Source organism: Symphalangus syndactylus, chromosome 21, assembly GCF_028878055.3.
Source record: "Symphalangus syndactylus isolate Jambi chromosome 21, NHGRI_mSymSyn1-v2.1_pri, whole genome shotgun sequence".
Lineage (NCBI taxonomy): Eukaryota > Metazoa > Chordata > Mammalia > Primates > Hylobatidae > Symphalangus > Symphalangus syndactylus.
This window is the reverse complement of record NC_072443.2, coordinates 15,846,029-15,868,555: the sequence shown is the minus strand read 5'-3', so window position 1 is coordinate 15,868,555 and position 22,527 is coordinate 15,846,029. Positions and strand designations below refer to the sequence as shown.

The following is a 22,527-nucleotide window of genomic DNA, read 5'->3' as shown; positions in this document are numbered from 1 at the left end:
TCCACCATATTAATCAGGATTATTTAAGTCTTCTTTCTTTTATGTATTCCCAGGGATTTTAATGTATAAGAGACATAAAACCTTCTTGAACCTATTCAAGATCTATAGTCTACTGATATGGTTTGGCTCTGTATCTCCACCCAAATCTCACCTTAAATTGTAATAATCCCCATGTGTCAAGGGTGGGACCAGGTGGAGATAACTGAATCATAGGAGTGGGTTCCGCCATGCTGTTCTCATGATAGTGAGTAAGTTTTCAATGGATCTGATTGTTTCATAAGGGGCTTCCCATGTCGCTCTGTACTTCTCTCTCCTGCAACCACTTTCCATCATGGTTGTAAGTTTCCTGAGGCCTCCCCAGAAATGCATAACTGTGAGTCAATTAAACCTCTTTCCTTTATCAATTACTCAGTCTTGGGCAGTTCTTCATAGTAATGTAAGAACAACTTTTAGGATACCTTTACTATTATATAAAGAAATACTTTGTTTTTTGAATGAAGTCACTGCCTTTAAGCCCAAGGAGTACCCTCCCACCGGTAACCCTGAATCACTGACAGCAAGAGCTGAGGTGACCTGCAGGATTGTCATAAGCTGACAAGCTGGGGATTCTGGGCAGTAAATAATCATTCAGATCAATCAAGCAAGAGACATCAAGAAAACATCCATATCAGTAAGCAGAGGAATGAAGAGTGTCTAAAGTTCATTGAAATCATCTGAAACTACTGGCAGGCAGCAAAAGTAACTGATGAGAGCCCTACTGGAAAGAGGAGAAGGAAAGATTGGGAATGGGGAGTGAAGCAAAGGAGAGTTTTGAAATGGAGCCAGCTCCCTTTATATTCCTGTCACTTGGTTGAGATTCAGTCCGGATTGAACCTGGCTAAGAGGTAAGCCCTAGATAACTACAAAGAGGTGGTTGGATGTCTGAGTAGTGGACACTTAATCTACACTTGCTATGGTAAAAGACAGATATATTTTTCCAGCATTGGCATTTCTCTGACACTAATATCGGTGAAACATGTTCTGTACACCTTTCATGATGTTATAAACTTCAATCACCATTGCTTCATCTTTCATGCTTACAGACTGAGTGATCCTTTTGCCCTCCCACATGTGGCCATCCCTCTCTCTCCTCAATAATTCAAGTTTACTAGTCTCCAGACTTTCTTCTTCATATACATATGATATTATTTATTTATTTTTTAGAGACAGGGTCTCATTCTGTCTCCCTGGCTGGAGTGCAGTGGCTTGATCATGGTTCACTGCAGCCTGGACTCCTGGGCTCAAGCAATCCTCCTGCCTCAGCCTCCAGAACAATAGCTAGGACTACAGACATGTGCCACCATGCATGGCTAAGGTTTAGATTTTTTGTAGAGATGGGGTCTCCCTATGTTTCCTTAAGCTTGTCTCAAACTTCTGGCCTTAAGTGATCCTCCCACCTTGTCCTCCCAATGTGCTGGGATTACAGGCTTGAACCACCATGGCTACCAGACTTTCTTCAACTTCATTCTTTTCTGAGGAAAATAAAAAAGATCTGCATCTCATTTTCCAAATGTGTAGTCTCCATATTTTAGAACAAAGGCAAAACAATGATTTCCATATTCCCAAAAGCTTTCTTTCTGGTCCCAGCATTCTCCAGGCTCCAAATGCTCATTGAACAGTTGTATTCATGGATTAATACAGCGTGTCTTCCATTTTAATGTGCATATGAGCTGCCTGTGGATTTTGTTAAAATATAGGTACTAATTCAGTAGGTCCAGTGGGGCCGAAAATTCTGCTCTTTTAGGACGTTCCTGGATGCTGCTGCTGGTGTATACACCATACCCTCAGGTGATACATTAGTACAATAATTGTTAGAGCCTTTCTCTGTGTCAGAAGAAACCATTCTGAGAATAGTGTATTCTTCCCATTCCATCCCCATCTCCAAAAACATGAATTCTTATTTTTTCACATTGGCATACATTTATTGATTTTTTCTTTTTTCTTTTTTTTTTTTTTTTTTGAGATGGAGCCTTGCTCTGTTGCCAGGTTGGAGTGCAGTGGTGCCATCTCGGCTCACTACAACCTCCGCCTCCTGGGTTCAAGTGATTCCGCTGCCTCAGCCTCCAGAGTAGCTGGGGCCACAGGCACGCCACCACACCCAGCTATTTTTTTTTTTTTTTTCTCATTTTAGTAGAGACGGGGTTTCGCCACATTGGCCAGGATGGTCTCAGTCTCCTGACCTTGTGATCCGCCCACCTCGGCCTCCCAAAGTGCTGGGATTACTGGCGTGAGCCACTGTGCCAGGCCAATTTATTGGTTTTTCTAAGGCAATAAACACACAAGATTTCACTGCAATTTATTTATGTAAATTTAACATTAATAAAATTTGGATGAGTTTAATGTTTGCTGAATATTTTAAAATATACTTATTATATGTTTCTCATGATAACTTGAAACTTGTCATCAAGGCATATACATCATATTAGGCTGTACGTGTACTGCTATAAAGGAATATCTGAGGCTGGATAATTTATAAGAAAAAAAGGTTTAATTGGCTTATCTTTCTGCAGGCTATACAGGAGGCATGGCCCAGGCATCTGGTCAGCTAGGGCAGCCTTAGGGAGCCTTTACTCATGGTGGACGGCAAAGCTGGAGCAGGCATGTCACATGATAAAAGCAGGAGCAAGAGAGAAGAGAAGGTGTCACACTTTACAACAACCAGGTAAGTCAGGAACTCACTCACTATTGTGAAGACAGCACCAAGCTGTAAGAGATCCACCCCCATGGCCCAAACACCTCCCACCAGGCTCCACCTCCAACGTTGGAGGTTACAGTTCAACATGAGATTTGTAGTGAGGTCATCTATTCAAACCATACCATACATCCATAAAATGAAATTGGCAAACAACTGAGATGATACCTAATAGGGGGTGACCCAAGCTAAAGACAAAGCTATCTGATGCTATAAGTTTATTCAAAATGATACAAATGGGGACCAATAAATTCAACTATCTCTAGTCACAGCTCTAGCAAAAGTTTGTACCAAGGGCTAAAAATCTGTGCTATACCAATCTGTGAATGAAGAGATGGGGAATCTGTTTTATAGTTAAAAATCTAGTCCTGGGGGTTAATGGGTTATAAGACTTATATTAAAGGGTTAGAACAAGAGACCAACGTAAATAAATTCAATAGGCAGGGGAGAAAGAAGCAACACACCCCATTTAAAGCTAGACCTAGTTGGGAGATGATATTAAGTCTCATCTAAGGGGTTTTAGTAAGCTGCACACATCCTTCCTCAGATCAGTTTAAGAGATTTCAGGAAAAATCAGGTATGTTTCCCCTAATAGATTATTTTACTATACATCAATGGTGATTGCAGCTCCAGTATAAATAGGAGATTCCACTGAATCTCACTTGAATAAAATAACTATCTGTATCTTAGGGCTTCTATATTTCTTCATTATTTTTTATATCCTTCTGTGGCAAATGTGGACATTTTATGACTTTTGGCAAGACATTTTGAAAGTCTAAACTGTATTTACATATATTTCTTGTCCCCATGATTATTTGACATTTTTAGGGAGAAGAAACACTTCTTTCCCACTCCTGATGGTTTCTTCCAAATAGCAGGGAAACTCCACTAGTTGGTGACGCTGCCGCTCTCCACTTCCTCGCACACCTGTTTGTGAGTACTGGAAAAAACTGGGCAGGGAAACCTGGCTCCTTTTCTTCTTCTTTGTGAGGTCTGCTTGCCTACAGAAGTCATATGCTCTTAGGCATGTGATCAATTTAAATGCAAAGGCCCCGTCCCCTGGAGAGGCTTATGGGGGTCCAAGGCTGTAGGTGACCAAAGGGTTATGCTGTTCTGATTCTGGCATCAATCGTAGGAAATCCATTGTTGGCATATGCTCAAGCTGCATTCTCCAAATTTATTAGTGACAAAAGTGATATTTTGGTTCCTAACTATAGAATCTTTTGTCTTACTTCTCTGTTGTTTCACACTTCGTCAGAGAAGAGTGGTAATATTTACTTGGCATTCCTTTGAACCTCAGCATTATTCATCTTCATTAACATTCAGAGAACTCCAGAAGGCTGGTTCTAACAGGAAATACGTGGTTTCTTCCTTATGATTATGTGTACAGGGATTGTAATATTTATTAATAATTGCCTCAAAATCAAGACTTGGGGAACTTGGCTTGAGAAAATTGAAATGCAACTTCCAACTTCAACTTTATCATCGAATAGACTTACCTAATACATAAAATGGGGTTCAAATGTGTACCGCCTAAATTGAAGCATGGCTGAGGGGTTAGAATTGAATGTGAAAATATATTGACAATTATAAAACAACACAACAAATGTGTGTCATTATTCTAATAATTCATTATGTGTATGTAGCAAACACATATTAGAAAAGTAAGTGGCATTACTTTTGATTTTATTCAATTTGCTTCCCTTTATAGAAAGCTGGAATAAACCATTTTTTCCTTCTAGAAACACTACTACTCTTTATTTATTGGGTCAGATTCTTATTGTATACTATAATGTGCACTTTCTTCTATGGTGACTTTTTATGTACATTAAGAATGGATCATTTTTATATGTAAGTTCTAAGGTAGGCTGAAAATATTTCCTTGTCACATAAAGATCTTTAAAAGTGAATTATGTTTATGCTACTTATGTAGTGTTTTTTTAATGATATAAATATCACCTTGTTTTATTGTCAAACATTTTTAGACTTAGTACTTTTAGTTATATGAGTGCTAAATGACATTCGTTAGCCTATTTTAGTGTAGGCACTTTAAAATGTCAACCAAACAGATGTTCCACTATAAACATGAATAAAAATGAGGGCATAGTAAGACTAAATATAGGCTATTTTATTATGTTAATATTAACATTACTTAAACTTCAGTAGTGATGAAATTGTATATAATTAATGAAGATGACAAGAAAGAAGACTTCCAAGTTTATAATTTACAAAAATGTCGTAGTTGGTTTAGTTATTTTTTAAAGTTAAATAATTTATTAATTTTTAATGGCAAGATTATAGGAATGAAGTTAAGCAGATATGGCTTACAGTGTTACCCTGATCATCTCTGATTTTGCTTCTAGTGTTATTCTGACCCTCCTAAATCTCAGTACCATCTCATGTTCAACACTCAAGTGGATGCTATGAATTGATTATATATATATATTTAGGTACATGTGTATACGTAATGTGTAACAAAAAGCGGGAGGAAGACCTATGCTTTCCATATATATGTCATTTTCCCACAGTTTTGTATATATCATAGCCCCTACATACTTTGAATTTTTAAAATGTGTAATTAATTTAAAAAAACTATGTTAAGCTAAATTAAAATACCACATAAAACAAGTTTCCTTTAAAATTTTGACTCTTTGTGGCTGGATTAAAAAACTCTTGTGAGTTTCTGTGAAGATGTTCATATAACATTTTGGCCCTTCCTGAACTGATAACATTAATAATAGTGATATAACAATGTAACATCCTTGGACATTTTTATTTTACTACAACTTTTTTTTCTACTTTTTAAATGCCTGCTGTGTATCAGGGGCTTGGGAAGGTGATGTATACGTATCTTATTTGATATATTTGTTTTTAATTGAAATTAAATTGATAAAAAAAATTTTATCTTAAAACACATTTTTCCTAATTCAAAGTAGAAAATACATTTAAAGAGTGCTTAAATTTCAAAAGGTGTATGTAAAAATAATTCAGAAGTATAAAGCAAACAACTCTAAGATTATTAATAATGTGAATTCTCATGAATATTCATTATGGGCTAAATATAGCCCTTGTGTACATTACGAGACTTTCTTCAAAGTTAAAGAAAATGTATATTCATGGAAAAAATCAATTTTGTTCCAGAGAATTGTTCAGCGTCGCTATATAAAAATACCATATTACAGGCTGAGTGCAGTGGCTCATGCCTATAATCCCAGCACTTTGGGTGGCTGAGGCAGCCAGATCACCTGATGACAGGAGTTCGAGACCAGCCTGGCCAACATGATGAAATCCTGTCTCTACTAAAAATACAAAGATTAGGGCCGGGCACGGTGGCTCACGCCTATAATCCCAGCACTTTGGGAGGCTGAGGCGGGCGGATCACAAGGTCAGGAGATAGAGACCATCCTGGCTAACACGGTGAAACCCCGTCTCTACTAAAAATACAAAAACATTAGCCGGGCGTGGTGGCGGGCGCCTGTGGTCCCAGCTACTCGGGAGGCTGAGGCAGGAGAATGGTGTGAACCCGGGCGGCGGAGCTTGCAGTGAGCCGAGATTGCGCCACTGCAGTCCAGCCCGAGCGAAAGAGCGAGATTCCATCTCAAAAAAATTACAAAGATTAGCCGGGCATGGTGGTGTGTGCTTGTAGTCTCAGCTACTTGGGAGTCTGAGGCAGGAGAATTGCTAGAAGCCGGGAGGTGGAGGTTGCAGTGAGCCGAGGTAGCGCCACTGCACTTCAGCCTGGGTGACAAGAGCGAGACTCTAAAAAAATAAAAACCTCAAAAACCATATTATAGATACTTTCTATTTACATGAGTAACGCTTTCCTGCTGGTGGTTATTCAAAGAAGCCCTTGGATGATTCCTTTTTCAAATAAATATTAATTCTCTAATTTGTCCGGTAGGTCTAAGATGTCATAAACTAAGTTTTCTGAAAATAAGAAATGCCACAAAGTCTATCTTTAATTATCAATTCACATACAAAATTAGAAAAACACAAGCTTTTAAATTAGTTGGCTTACTATATTTTGAAGCATTTTTGTATGATGGAAAAATATTTCAACTTTTTACTTCATACTTAAGAAGTAAATTCCAAAATAAAATAAAAGCTCTTTCCTGTTTTTCCTTTCTTGTCAACAGGGGTTTAAACAATAATAAAATAATATAATAATAAAGGAATAGTAAAATAAGTTGAAAATGGTAAGTGATTCACATTGTTACTATTTTAGATATTACAAATGATGTTATTTGACTCCATAGTTATGTGATAAATTAGATATTACTATCCATTTTTTTTTTTTTTTTTTTTTTTTTTTTTACAAATTAACAATCTAAGCACCAGAGAATGTAAGTAACTTGCCAAAAGTTTCTGACCTAAAGGAATACAGTGAAATTAAAAGCTATCTTAATTCCTATTCAAGCAAAGGTGAAAATAAATCATGTAAGACAGAATGTCTTCATTGACTCCCTACTAATCCATAATTTTTTTCTCTTTGTTGTCAGAAAAAAAATCTGTTAGAAAATGTTGATAATGGTTTTTGACAAATTTTCATTAAATTCAAGTTCTTTTACTTTTATTTATTGTTTACAGAGGTCACCAAATATAAGTGCTAAAACTTTGAAAGTTTTAAAGCTGGTTTATTAGATTCTAATTGCTGCTGTAACAAATTACCACAAAGTTAGTGGCTTAAAACAAGACACATTTGTTCTCTTATAGTTCTGAAGGTCAGAAGTCCAAGAGGAATTTTGCCATAAGATGGATTATATCTAGAGTCCCATCTGTGCTTAATTTAGAATATTGAAATAATGAGATTTGGAAATTTTGAGCTGGTCAGACTTACATAAGATTTTGGATTTAAAATGATGTTTAACTTTTAAGACTTAAGAATGGGGTGAATGTATTGCATGTGAGACAGACATGAAGTTTTGGGGGTCAGGGAGTGTCTTCTGCTGAGGTGGCACAGGCAATCCATGAGTCACACACCTAATTTCATCAATAGTCCTCTTTATGACTGAATAATTTGACCTTTTGATACTTCAGAGGCACAAGTAAAAGTTGTTCAACCACACCTCTTTCACTCCAGAGCCAAGTCACTTCCTGACAATGAATCTCCAATTTAGCATCTTTTGCACTTTTGGATAGGCTGAGAAATCTCCCAGTCAGCAGAGCCTACTTTATTTTTGCTTAACAGTTATTGCTTCAGTCTAATTGTTTCCTATCAGATTTTATTACAAGTAGCAAGAATGAACTAAGCTGCACCTCTTGATGACGTGTTTCTCATTTCCTTAGGAGATCTCATGAGCAGTGCTTTTAACATTCCTATTTTGTTGTTGTTGTTGTTGTTGTTTTTTAAGATGGAGCCTCACTCTGTCTCCAGGCTGGAGTGCAACCTCCGCCTCCTGGGTTCAAGTGATTCTCCTACCTTAGCCTCCCGAGTAGCTGGGACTACAGGCACGTGCCACCACGCCCAGCTAATTTTTGTATTTTTAGTAGAGATGAGGTTTTACCATGTTGGGCAGGATGATCTCGATCTCTTGATGTTGTGATCCGCCTGCCTTTGCCTCCCAAAGTGCTGAGATTACAGGTGTGAGCCACCGAACCGGGCCTAATATTCTTATTTGTATCAACAGCCTGTTTCTGATGATTTAGGGATTCTCTAAGGTGACATAGGCTTTCTTCACCACGCCTCTCATTTCCTTGTGCATTCTCACTGTCAGAATCACTACCAACCATATTTCTACTAATAGTCTCTTCAAGGAAATTTATACTTTTCCATCCCCTGATTCATAATTCTTCCAGCCTCTTCCCATTATCAAATTCCAAAGTCATTTCTACCCTTCCGGATATTTTTTTCAGCAGTATCCCACTTCTAGGTATTCGTTTTCTATTGCTGCTCTAACAAAATATTACAAACCTAGGGGGCTCAAAACAACACAGAGTTATTCTCTCACAGTTCTGCATATTCGAAGCCCAAAATGAGTCTTTCTTGGCTAAAATCAAGGAGTCGGCAGGACTGGTTCCTTTCAGAGGCAAGAGGAGAGAACCTGTTCTTTGCCTCTTCCAATGACCAGAGGCAACTGAAGGTTACTTGTCTGCCACAAATCACTTCCTTGTCTGCTTCTGTTGTCACATTACCCTCTCTCCAGTCAAATATCTCTGCCTCCCATTTACAAGGGCGTTTGTGATTTCACTGGGAACACCTTGAATAACCAGGGTGATTCCCACATCTCAAACTCTGTGATTTAACCACCTCTGCAAAACCTTTTATTACGTAAAGTAACATACTGACAGCTTCTGGGGATTCAAATGTTAGCATCTTTGGGGATCATTATTCGGCTTACTACAGTTTAATATCATCCCGTGTCCATTTCGATATTCTGGTTTTAGTCAACTCTGAAATTCAATTATATTTTAGTTGTGCACAAACTTAAAACTATAATTTTATTACTGACAATTTGACCAAATGCTGTGTTATTTTTTAGTAATGTAATATGATTATGTATAATACAGGTAATTTGGGGTTTAAAATAAATTATTATATTAAGATTATGCAGAGATCATTCCTGTTATAGCCAAGATGTGAAATTATTTTGAAAATGATTCATTATGTTGTTTCTGCAAGTACAACCTATCAGAATACACCATATTTTGTTAGATCAAGGAGAAGAAAGAAGATGAGGCCAAAAAGTGTGTTAGAAAAGAATTGCTTGCTCGATTATTTATGATTGACATTAGCTATGAAATATAAGATGATTGTGTAATCAAGTTTGGCTTTTCATAAATTTGGGACTCACGCTTTGTATGTATACATGTATTAAGAAAAGGACATATCACTTTGGGAGGCCAAGGCGGGCGATCATGAGGTCAGGAGTTCAAGACCAGCCTGGCCAAGATGGTGAAACCCCATCTCTACTAAAAATAAAATACAAAAATTAGCCAGGCGTAGTGGCAGGCTCCTGTAATCCCAGCTACTTGGAAGCCTGAGGCAGAGAATTGCTTGAAGCTGGGAGGTGGAGGTTGCAGCAGTGAGCGAAGATTGCGCCACTGCACTCCAGGCCTGGGTGACAAAGTGAGACTCTGTCTCAAAAAAAAAAAAAAAAAAAAAAAAAAAAGAAAAGCACATATTACACATTTACAAAGGAGTTGTTTGAGGATTTTCCCCCACCAGATTATAGGAAACCTAAAGCAAGTTTCAACAAATAGATAAAATGTAAAGTTGGCACTACCCTTAACGGAAACTAGTTTTCTCTTACACACAGTACAACCACAAAGTTATGAGTCTTGTTCCACAAACTGTAAAGGAATATCAGTTTCATTTCTTCATGGGCACTTGGTATTCGAGCTAGTTTTACTTCTCTTGCAATGGAAGCATCACCACCTCCTAAAACCTGCTCACCCTGTGCTTTAATTATGTTGGTAACACAGACAACTTTTAATCCAGCATCCTCAGAGTCAAACTCTGATCCCCTCCATACCCAATTAACAACCAATTTTTGTTCCATTCATGTCCACAGCCGCTAAACAAATTCACTTCCATGAAACTGCTCCTCTTGTCTATTCATAAGCATTCCAGTTAGCCTTCCTCCTCACAATCTTGCTCAGCTTCAATTCATGTTCTATAGAGTGGCTCAAATGTTTTTTTCCTAAAATGCTAATTTAATCATGTCACTTATTTTCTAAAAGTCTTTCACAGTAACTTCGGGTTTAAGTCCAAAGTCTTTAATTTAATATACACAGATATCAGGATCTGGCTTGCCTGTATTTACCAGTTACCTCCTCTCAGATCCTTCTCTTCTGATCATCTTCAGAAAGAATTAAATACTCTTCCTTGGGTCCCCTTCTTGACACTCATCACAGCTGGTCTGTTTTATGGACCCACAATGCTGCATGTAATTTTCATAAACTATCATTACTCTTGATGACACTCTCACAAGGTATGGATTAGAAATGCCCCATTTTAGATAAAGAAATATATCTATAGATGTTATATAACATTTCCTTAGTCAAATGTAAGGTAGCAAAGCCAGGTGTGGTGGCCTGCCCCTGTAGTCCCAGCTATTTGGGAGGCTGAAGCAGGAGGATCACTCGAGCCCATTAGTTCAAGGCTGTAGGGAGCTATGATACACCACTGCACTGCAGCCTGGATGACAGAGCAAGACCCTCTCTTTAAATAAATTTTTAAAGAAATTTAAGTAGCAGAGTTGAGATGTGACCCTGTACATATTTAACTATTTACTGTACTTTCTACCATACTATAGTTCATGTATCACCAAAATATTGTGTGTATATCTACTGTAATAGTCAGCATGGTTCTCAGCTTTCTCCACACGAGATAGTGGCTCCTTAGGGAAAGAATAATATCTGTATTCTAAGTATATAATATTGTGTCTAGTACACAGTTCGGTCTTCATTCAATGTTTGTTGGATGTTTATTCCATTTTGAGAACCTGTTTCTCCCTTCGTGACATTGTGGCCAGAGAGCAGTGATTTGTATGCACAGGAATGGAAAGGCATGTGAGTAGAAGGATTAAAATCAACAAGCAGAATCCGAGTCCATCACTTAGAACGTTTAGATATAGTAGGTAAGCCCTGTAGGGGCTATTTATTCCTAGATTCTGTGCTTTTGGATTGTATCTATGCCTTTCGATGAGGAGCCCATGTACCTTGAGGAGGTAGCGTGATTCAATTTTGGAGTGGCTAGCTGAAAACGCTTACGTTAACACATTTTCTAGCCAATTCTGTGTCTGCGTGTGTTTAATAACATTAAGATCAAAACAATCATTGCTAATGTTTTTAGAGCTAATTTAATTTGAAATTCCAAATTAAGCAATTAAAAAATACAGATACTGTTGAATTGACCTTATAGATTAATTATAGGAAGAGGAAAAGATATTTTGAGTAGTTAGCAAGGATAAAATAAGTTGTCAGTGCATCCAGAAACAAAGGATGTAGGTTTCCAAGGATTTTGGGGAAAACCGGCAAAACAGGAGACAAAGCAGGAAAAACTATGGAATGTCTTGTGTTTTCGTTTCTTTGTTTCTTTGACTGAGGCAGTGGAGTGACTCAAGAACACAACGGGGTTTATCCAGTCAGGGTAAAAATTCCAGTGAGGGTTACACGAGCAATATATCCATTGTGATTAGTAGATCCAAGACCAGTGTGCGATGAAAAGTATTATTATTGAGAACAACCAAAAGAAATAAATGGTAGTTAATACTGGAGCCATATATTATCTAGCTAGTTCTGTCTTGGTTGAATGCCTGAAAATAATCTGGGGAGAGCTTTGTTCTATGGGCTAGAATGTATTGTATGTAAAAAGTCCTTTTGTTCTTGGGTGCTTGAGAATTCCCAGGTATAGTATATAGCTATTGTTTCTCCCAAATAACTTTGCTAGAATTAGATGCAGACAATTAATCTTGTAGTTGTCTATCACATATCATGTGTCCTATTCTACAGGCATGATTCTTCCTCTAGAAGAAATGTGAGACTAGGAAATGAGCATAGGCTCATTCTCCTTGTTCTTTGTGTAAGTTGGCTTATGATGAGAGTAACCATAAAGGCCAGTGTTTAGTATTACCCAGGAGATTAGGAACCACATAGAGAGGGTAATGGGTTTCAACCAGGGAGCTAAGAAATTAAGAATAGTTTGCCACTGTTTAAAATAATCCTGGTTTACTTTTTATGCCTAATTCAGTTCCACATCTTAGAGCCAGCAACCATCCAGATGGTGGTAGTTCTTTGGGAGTTGACATTATTTTAAAAGGTCACCTCAGGCAAATTATAACTGGCACCTCTTTCTTATCAGAGAGCAAACATCTGTGAACTTGCTCCAGTTTTGAATCATCAGTAAAGCAGTTTCCCACGGCAGCTTCTTGCTGACTTTCTTTCTGGGTGAACTCTGTGAACTATTTCTTTTTCCTATTAAAAATTGTCACATGCATTATATAGACAGTCCCATAATGTTCCTAAAATTTTGTCACTGAAATTTGAGTCAAGAGGTATTCGGTTTTTAATTTAGAACTATACCATAGATTTACTTGGAATAACATTAACATTAAGGAAGTGTCCCCATATAAGATGTATTTTGTTCACTGTAGTGTCACTACATCCCAGCTAACTTATAACATTTACTCTAGTGCCTCTATGCTAAGAAAATAACAAAATATGTATAATTGCATTATATACAAATAAAATACTATATTTAAATTTTATGTTCCAGAAGTTCCTGTCCTCTTTTTTTTTGGAGGGCGGGGGGGAGCAGAGTTTCACTCCTGTTGCCCAGCCGGGAGTGCAATAGTGCGATTTCGGCTCACTGCGACCTCCACCTCCTGGGTTCAAGCAATTGTCCTGCCTCAGCCTCCCAAGTAGCTGGGATTACAGGCGTGGGCCACCAAGCCTGGCTAATTTTGTATTTTTAGTAGAGACAGGGTTTCACCATGTTAGTCAGGCTGATCTTGAACTCCTGACTCGAGTGATCCACCCACCTTGGCCTCCAAAACTGCTGGGATTACAGGTGTGAGCCACCGTGCCCGGCCTCCTGTCCCCTTTCAATATTAGACAGGAAAAATGCATTAAAATTATGAACCAGTTGTTCACATTTTCACATTACCCTTCAGTCCTCTCATCTACAGATTTAAAGAACTTCTGATTCTTCTGTTGTATACAGGCATTTGTTACATGGATACATTATGGAAAGAGGCAGATTGGAGAATGGAAATATATCTTTTATTTTACCACCTTGAAGTGTGTACTATTAGTTTGCCAAACCAGTAAGAATTGATGCTCATATTGAAGATACAGAGGCCATTAATTATGAATGAAAGTTTAAATGATGCCCAGTGTACTTTTTGCATTTAGTGGATGTTATTTATTTTCTTCCATACACCCACTTGAGCAACTACGAAGACTCATACTCGGTAGCAGGGTCTTGTTCTGAACTCCAGCCCTATACCTAAAGTCTGGTTTCTTTGCTTGGTTTGGTTTAACTTTCCCACCACTTCTAAAACGTGGTAGGACTTACTCAGGCCCTTGTCCATTTAACATTCTTGATACAGGCGACTTATCCTTCTCTGTGCTGTGGATAACATGCTGTAAATACTTTTTGGTGTAACTTTTACAAAAATAAAAAATAGAAGTCCCAAATATTTTAAGTTGTTCCTTGATTAAAATTAGGTTGAGAGAAACTTAATTGAAAGAAGTTTTGAGAAAATACAAGTGATTTTGAAAATAAAAATTACTGGATTAACAATAAGTCCTTATTTATGCTGATAAGAGAAGAAGCTAACAAAGGTGTATGTATCAGGTACAAGTATTTATGTAGAATCATACTTTTTTGTGTCTTGTCATTAGAAATTTAACTTTTAAGTCTGATTGCCATAATGATAAAAGACTTTCCTATAATTTTTAATTTTTGTTGTTGTTGTTAGAAGGTTAGTTGACATAACTTTAAGGGTATGAATGTTTGATATAGAAAGCTAAATTCACAAGAATGTTATTTGTAGAAAACATGTTTACTTAGTTTAGGTGGTAAATTATTTTTAGCATGTGAGGTTGGATTGTCTCAACATCATTGCATTAATTAGCCTGTGAACCACAACTCCACTGATCCAAATTAAAAATAAATTAATATTACCCAATTCACTATAAATCATAATGCAGAATATTGATTTTTTCTTTTGAAATTGGCCTAATTATGTCCCTTTATCTAAGCACTACCTCTAATACACACTCCTATTTCCAGGGTAAGGTACCTGTAGGGATGCTTTTCTTTCATGTCCATGGGTGATACAACCATTGAGCATGCGATACAACTAGCCAATCAAATTATCTTTCTTGCATACATGGAACTGGGGTTTTGTGACACTGGTGTATCATTGTGGACATTTAAAAAGACAGGATATGTCTTGGACGTGGAGAAGCAAATAATACTGGTCTTAGAAACAAATAAGAGACCACAAAGAAAGCAAAGATAAGATGTTTGGCACTAAGAAGAAAAAGAGAATGTTACCCAAGTTCCTTGATTCTTTCTAGTTCTTCTTAAAGCCTGGCTACATGTTGTCTGCCCTGTGTTTTATGAGATACCTTTTGATTATTTCTAATGAATTATCTGCTTTGGTTCAAGCTACTTTGAATGATATTCTATTTCCTGCAAACTATGACTCTGAATAAAAATAGCCTTGTGCAAATTTTTCATATCCCGTATCTTATTACTATTTGGAGCCCTTGATGTAAAACATTTATGAAAATGTTACTGAGGCTGTCGTATCTCTTAGGCATCATCCCAGGTACACATGATTACATTTCTAGTACTAGCTATATCGATTCTCTAAGTTCCTTAACCACTCTGGTGTTTAGTCTTGGGCTTGGTTTGGGTTATTTGATGTCCTCAAGTAGCCTACATTTCTTTTAATTTCTCAAGTATGGTGCACTGGTATTATTCTCTGGACTTCCTTGGCAACTGTCATAATAGTTTGTTTCATATTAAAGTTACTGGGGCAACTCAATGTCTGTTACAGCAAAGATTACAGATTTAGAAATCACCTGAATGTGTTATAGAAAAATATGAATGTCTGGAGTGGGGTTTGGGACTTATTTTTACTTACAGAATCCGAAGTGTAGCCTCATTTGACAACTGCCTACCACTCTTAGAATACTATAAGCTCCCTAAAGGGACACATAGGTACATATGACCTTCAGTGAAACTCAACGACCTTCCATTTCCCCATTTATAATTCTGGTTTGAAGGACATAAATAGGCCATAGTGGTAGGTAGCAGAGTTTTCAGACTAAGAAAGAAGGTCTAACTTCCTCATTAAGCGGCCATTTCACTGTTTAGACCTGTATTTGGTTTACTCTTCTCTCTTGAAACCCTTGAGAAATATAGTGCCTTTCTCCCATTTTGGAGGGGAACTTCAAACCACAACTGACTTAAACACTTGGAAGAAAGACCTGGCAGAATTAGAGCAGATTCAGTTGAAGGCAGGTGACAAGTAGATTGGTTCCATTAGGTCTTTGTATTTTGTAAACAAACAAACAAAAAGAACTATTTTCTTTCCTTTGTGACTGACTGTACTACTCATTAAAATGGTGGAATCTGGGGGGCCAAAATCATGTTGGAGACTGAGGATGTTGGTCTCTTTCTCTGTTCCAGTCCAAGTTCACAAATGGTTAAGCCCAGTGTGTTGAAGTAGGAAAGCACAAAGAAATTGCAGGCCAACTTCTTGAAAGAAGACATACATGTGGCCAAGAAATATATGAAAAAAACTCAATAGCACTGATCATTAGAGAAAAGCAAATCAAAACCACAATGAGATATTATCTTGCACCAGTCAGAATTGCCATTATTAAAACGTCAAAAAAACAACAGATGCTGGCAAGGTTTGGGAGAAAAACGAGTACTTTTACACTGGTGGTGGTAGAAATGTAAATTAGTTCAACCTTTGTGGAAGACAGTGGCCATTACTCAAAGACCCAAAAGCAGAAATGCCATTTGGCCCAGCAATCCCATTACTGGGTATGTACCCAAAATAACATAAATAATTCTATTTTAAAGATACATGCACACGAATGTTCGTTGCAGCACTATTCACAATAGTAAAGACATAGAACCAACAAAAATGCCCATCAATGATAGAGTGGATAAAGAAAATGTGGTACATATACATCATGGAATATTATGTAGCCACAAACAGGAATGAGATCATGTCCTTTGCAGGGACACGGATGGAGCTGGAAGCCATTATCCTCAGCAAACGAATGCAAGAACAGAAAACCAAACACCACATGTTCCCACTTATAAGTGGGAGCTGAATCATGAGAACACATGGACACATTTTGGGGAATAACATATACTAGGGTCTATCAGGATATTGGGGGAGAATAGCTAATGGAGGCTGGAGTTAATACCTAGGCGATGGGATGATCTGTGCTCCAAATATCCATGGCACAGGTTTACCTATGTAACGCACCTGCACATCCTGCACATGTACACTTGAACTTTAAATAATAGTTGAAGAAAAAAAAAAAACACTGAATATAATTAGGGCTTAGGTCAATACAAAAAAAAAAAGAAATTGCAGGCCAAAGCCTGGACAGTAAGTTTTCCATATAGTGTCTTCCACATAATGCTATCCATTAGGAACTACCTGCACCTTTGTAGCTGCAGGGTCATTTCAAGAACCTGGGATACAATCAGATACAACCATCATTGTCTCTTTTAATTACACATTTAACTCATATTTAACATACTGCCTTATAATTGTGCCTATGCTTTAATAGTTTTTGAATGAATGAAGACAAATGTTCTTTATTAACTTCTTTTGTAATGTTTTTTGAACTTTCAAAGGAAAATGACTTCATGCATTGAAAAAGACTGCAATCATAATTTTCTTCCTAATTGGGCTCATCCTCTGTAATTTGGAGACAGGTAAGTTTGTGTATATGGATTGTGATAGTCATGCACATCATCTCTTTTAGTGTCTGACATCTAAACTATATTTTCAAATCTGATTCTAAAAAGGATTCTAAAAGGATTCTAAAAGGAGATATATATATATATATCCTAAACTCTTTAAAAATCCTGGTCATAGCATTAATAAAAAAGATATCTGAGAATATTCTGGCAGAGTTGAGATTCTTGATTAAAAGCAAACTTATTTTGTGTTTATGCATTGGTAATTATGTTGTTCACAGGAAAAAAATGACTCACCATTATGTATAATTGGTAAACAGATGGGGAGATATTTGATTGACTTCTTTTTTGTTTGTTTTCTTTTTAAAGAAGAAAAAAGGTCATTTTCTTCCCCTAACTTACAGTGGTAGGGAGCAGTGTAACAGATGTGGCCAATTTCAGCCTTGGAATGATATTTTTTGAAAAAGAAAGGGAGGAGGCAAAAATATTTCGGCATATATTATCTTCATTCTGTGTGGATCATGGACAGAATTTAAAACAAAATATATGTATTTTAAAAATCTAAAACAATAATTTAAATCTTTAGAATCCTGATCTTGCAAATATGTAATAAATAAGTAAATCAGAGTTTCACAGTACATATTTTCTGGAAATGTAGTTTTAAAATATGCCAATATTCATTATTCAAGACAAAACTCTGTGATCAAGTAAATTTGGGAAAAACTAGTTTAAATAAGTCATACAGATTTCTTTATTGTAGTACTTCTCAGAACCATTAAATGCTAATGTGGACCGTGACTACATATATGTAGTGTGTATCTCTCTCTCTCTGTACACACACACATACACACACACACACACACACACACACACAATCTATTTTATAGCGAGAACAGTTTTCAAATGCATATTTGACTACAGAACTAGTTTTTTTCTCCTTGGAGTATCATAGAGAGAAATGTACTGTAGAACATACTTCAGAACACTGAAATGAATGTTCCTCAATTCACCCGTTAAGTCTTCAAGATTGCCATTGTTTACTGATTCACTAATGAGTAGACTAAATGGTATTTGACTGGTCTGATGATGTTAAACAATCTCAAATAAATGAATTGTGTACTGGTTTCTATCTGTATTCTGGCTAACCTTTCCCTTTTGTCTAACCTGTGGAAAAAATTCATGATTAAAATATGCTTTAATTTTAACCAAGAAATCTTTGTCAGCTGGGGGAAAAACAGCTCTATTTCTACCTTGAATTATATCAAGCTGTAACTCTGGTTAATAAAATACTTAGAGCCTTGATGAAATAAATCATTGTAATAACAATATTCATCATCATTATTATTTCCTCAGAAGGAGAACTGGCTTCTGGGTATTCATAGACTAATCCCACCTGCCACCATAAAATTTGGACTTTGAAGCGAATGTATTAGGTATTTCCTGGATCACATCCCTAGATAACAAAGAGCTTCATTAAATATAGAAAGCTCTCCGTAGCCTTTGCCTCCCACTGGTTTAATATACAAAAGATTGTGCTAGATACAGAAATTGTATTTACATTCCTAAATCCACAAAGTATCATATTATGTTGTGTGAGACAGACTGAAGGTCACTCTCCACCAAGCAGTCAAAAAGGCCTAGTGTTTGGATTCAACTCCTCTCTGACTGATTTCAATAAAGAAACAAAACAACAAAACAAACAAAAAAACAGCAGCAGTAATAACAGTGACACAGAAAATTTAAAGCCAGTTTTTAAGTAGTGATAGCCTGCAACCTCTGCAAGAATGCAAAGATGTTTCAACTGAATACTATGCTAACATCAGCTCTGTGCTCTTTCATATCCATGCAAGGCAGAAAAGAAAAAGCCACCTAGAAGAGCATATGCTGAAAAATGAACTAGAAACCTGGGAAAATCTGCTGTGGAAAATTACAAGATTGCATAATAGTAGTAATATACAAATACGATTTAGGTAAGATACTCAGGCCAGGCAAAAAGCCATCTTAATTTTCTGCAACTCTAGCTTTAGTACAGGCTGTGTGGCTTAAAGCCAAGGAACTATGTAGATGTCTCTCAGAGACATCTTGCCTGACAATAGTGCATATTTCTCTGCATATTCTTTAATGGTAACTTTGAAATGGGCTTTTATAACTATTCTAATAATCTATGCAATGGTTAAATCTAGTGTGGAAATTTTAATTATCAAAGTAAAGTGACAGTGACTGGCAACATGGCTGAATAGGAACAGCTCCAGTCTGCAGCTCCCAGCAAGATCAACACAGAAGGTGGGTAATTTCTTCTGCATTTACAACTGGGGCCCCTGACTCATCTCACTGGGACTGGTTAGACAGTGGGTGTAGCCCACGGAGGGTGAGCTGAAGCAGGGTGGGGCACTGCCTCACCCAGGAAGCGCAAGGGGTTGGGGAAGTCCCTCCTCTAGACAATGGAAGCCATGAGGGACTGTGCCCTGAGGAGCGGTGCACTCCAGCCCAGATACTATGCTTTTCCCATGGTCTCAGCAACCCGCAGACCAGGAGATTCCCTCGGGCACCTACACCACCAGGCCCTGGGTTTCAAGCACAAAACTGGGCAGCCATTTGGGCAGACACTAAGCTAGCTGCAGGAGTTGTTTTTCATACCCCAGTGGCACCTGGAATGCCAGAGAGACAGAACCCTTCACTCCCCTGGAAAACGGGCTGAAGCCTGGGAGCCAAGTAGTCTAGCTCAGCAGATCCCACCTCAACAGAGCCCAGCAAGCTAAGATTCACTGGCTTGAAATTCTCGCTGAGAGCACAGCAATCTGAAGTCAACCTGGGAGGCTTGAGCTTGGTGGGGGGAGGGGTGTCCACCATTACTGAGGCTTGAGTAGGTGGTTTTCCCCTCACAGTGTAAACAAAGCTGCTGGGAGGTTTGAACTGGGCGGAGCCCACCGCAGCTCTGCAAAGCTGCTGTAGCCAGAATGCCTCTCTAGATTCCTCCTCTCTGGGCAGGGCATCCTTGAAAGAAAGGCAGCAGCCCCACTCAGCGGCTTATAGATCAAACTCCCATTTCCCTGGGATAGAGCATCTGGGGGAAGGGGCAGCTGTGGGCACAGCTTCAGCCGACTTAAACGTTCCTGCCTGCTGGCTCTGAAGAGAGCAACAGATCTCCCAGCACAGTGCTTGTGCTCTGTTAAAGGACAAACTGCCTCATCAAGTGGATCCCTGACCCCCATGCCTCCTGACTGGGAGACACCTCCCAGCAGGGTATGGAAGACACCTCATACAGGAGAGCTCTGGCTGGCATCTGGCGGGTGCCCCTCTGAGACAAAGCTTCCAGGGGAAGGAACAGGTAGCAATCTTTGCTGTTCTACAGCCTCTGCTGGTGCTACCAAGGCAAACATGGTATGGAGTGGACCTCCAGCAAACTGCAGCAGACCTGCAGCAGAGGGTCCTGACTGTCAGAAGGAAAACTAACAAACAGAAAGGAGTATCATCAACATCAACAAAAAGGATGCCCACACAGAAACTCCATTTAAAGGTCACCAACATCAAAGATGAAAGGTAGATAAATCCATGAAAATGAGAAAAAAAAAAAGCGCAAAAAGGCCGAAAATTCCAAAAGCAAGAATGCCTCTTCTCCTCCAAAGGATCACAACTCCTCACCACCAAGGGAAAAAAACTGGACAGAGAATGAATTTGACAAATTGACAGAAGTAGGCTTCAGAAAATGGATAATAATAAACTCCTCTGAGCTAAAGGAGCATGTTCTAACCCTATGCAAGGAAGCCACAAACCTTGAAGAAAGGTTAGAAAAATTGCTAACTAGAATAACCAGTTTAGAGAAGAACATAAAATACTCAGTGGAGCTGAAAACACAGCATGAGAACTTCGTCAAACATACACAGGTATCAATACCTGAACCGATCAAGCAGAAGAAAATATATCAGAGATTGAAGGTCAACTTAATGAAATAAAGCATGAAGAGAAGTTTAGAGAAAAAAGAGTAAAAAGAAATGAACAAAGCCTCCAAGAAATATGGGACTCTGTGAAAAGACCAAATCTACATCTGATTGGTGTACCTGAGAGTGACAGGGAGAATGGAACCAACTTGGAAAACACTCTTCAGGATATTATCCAGGAGAACTTCCTTCCCCAACCTATCAAGACAGGCCAACATTCAAATTCAGGAAATATAGAGAACACCACAAAGATTCTCCTCGAGAAGTGCAACCCCAAAACAGATAATTGTCAGATTCACCAAGGTTGAAATGAAGGAAAAAATGTTAAGGGCAGCCAGAGAGAAAGGTCGGGTTACCCACAAAGGGAAGCCCATCAGACTAACAGAGGATCTCTCTGCAGAAACCCTACAAGCCAGAAGAGAGTGGGGGCCAATATTCAACATTCTTAAAGAAAAGAATTTTCAACCCAGAATTTCATATCCAGCCAAACTAAGCTTAATAAGCAAAGGAGAAATAAAATCCTTTACAGACAAGCAAATGCTGAATGATTTTGTCACCACCAGGAATGACTTACAAAAACTCCTGAAGGAAGCACTAAACATGGAAAGGAACAATCAGTACTAGCCACAGCAAAAACATGCCAAATTGTAAAGACCATCGATGCTATGAAGAAACTGCATCAATTAATGGGCAAAATAACCAGCTAGCATCATAATGACAGGATCAAATTCACAGGTAACAAAATTAACAAATGCCCCAATTAAAAGATACACACTAGCAAATTGGATAAAGAGTCAAGACCCATCAGTGTGCTGTATTCAGGAGACCCATCTCATGTGCAAATACACATGTAGGCTCAAAATAAAGGGATGGAGGAAGACTTTCCAAGCAAATGGAAAGCAAAAAAATGCCAGGTTGCAATCCTAGTCTCTGATAAAACAGGCTTTAAACCAACATAGATCAAAAAAAGATAAAGAAAGGCATTACATAATGGTAAAGGGATTAATGCAACAAGAAGAGCTAACTATCTTAAATATATATGCACCCAATGCAGGAGCACCCCGATTCATAAAGCAAGTTCTTAGAGACCTGCAAGGAGACTTAGACTCCCACACCATAACAGTGGGAGACTTTAACATCCCACTGTCAATGTTAAACAGATCAGTGAGACAGAAAATCAACAAGGATATTCACGACTTGAACTCAGCTCTGGGCCAAGTGGATCTAATAGACATCTACATAATTCTTCACCCCAAATCAACAGAAATTACATTCTTCTTAGCACTACATCACACTTATTCTACAATTGAGCACATAATTGGAAGTAAAACATTCCTCAGCATATGCAAAAATTGAAAATCATAACAAACAGTTTCTCAGACCACCATGCAATCAAATAAGAATGCAGGATTAAGAAACTCACTCAAAAATGCACAACTACATGGAAACTG

At 38.0% G+C, this 22,527-nt stretch overlaps 1 long non-coding RNA gene across 1 annotated transcript in view; it reads left to right on the top strand.

Moving 5' to 3' along the window:
* The window catches only part of LOC129471164 (uncharacterized), a 56,188-nt gene extending 39,057 nt beyond the window's left edge, over positions 1 to 17,131 (top strand). The window contains exons 4-6 of the long non-coding RNA XR_008653504.2: positions 2,550 to 2,701; positions 3,560 to 3,664; positions 17,073 to 17,131. This is a non-coding gene — a long non-coding RNA (uncharacterized lncRNA). The remainder of the gene's footprint in view (positions 1 to 2,549; positions 2,702 to 3,559; positions 3,665 to 17,072) is intronic.
* Positions 17,132 to 22,527: the final 5,396 nt, after the last annotated feature.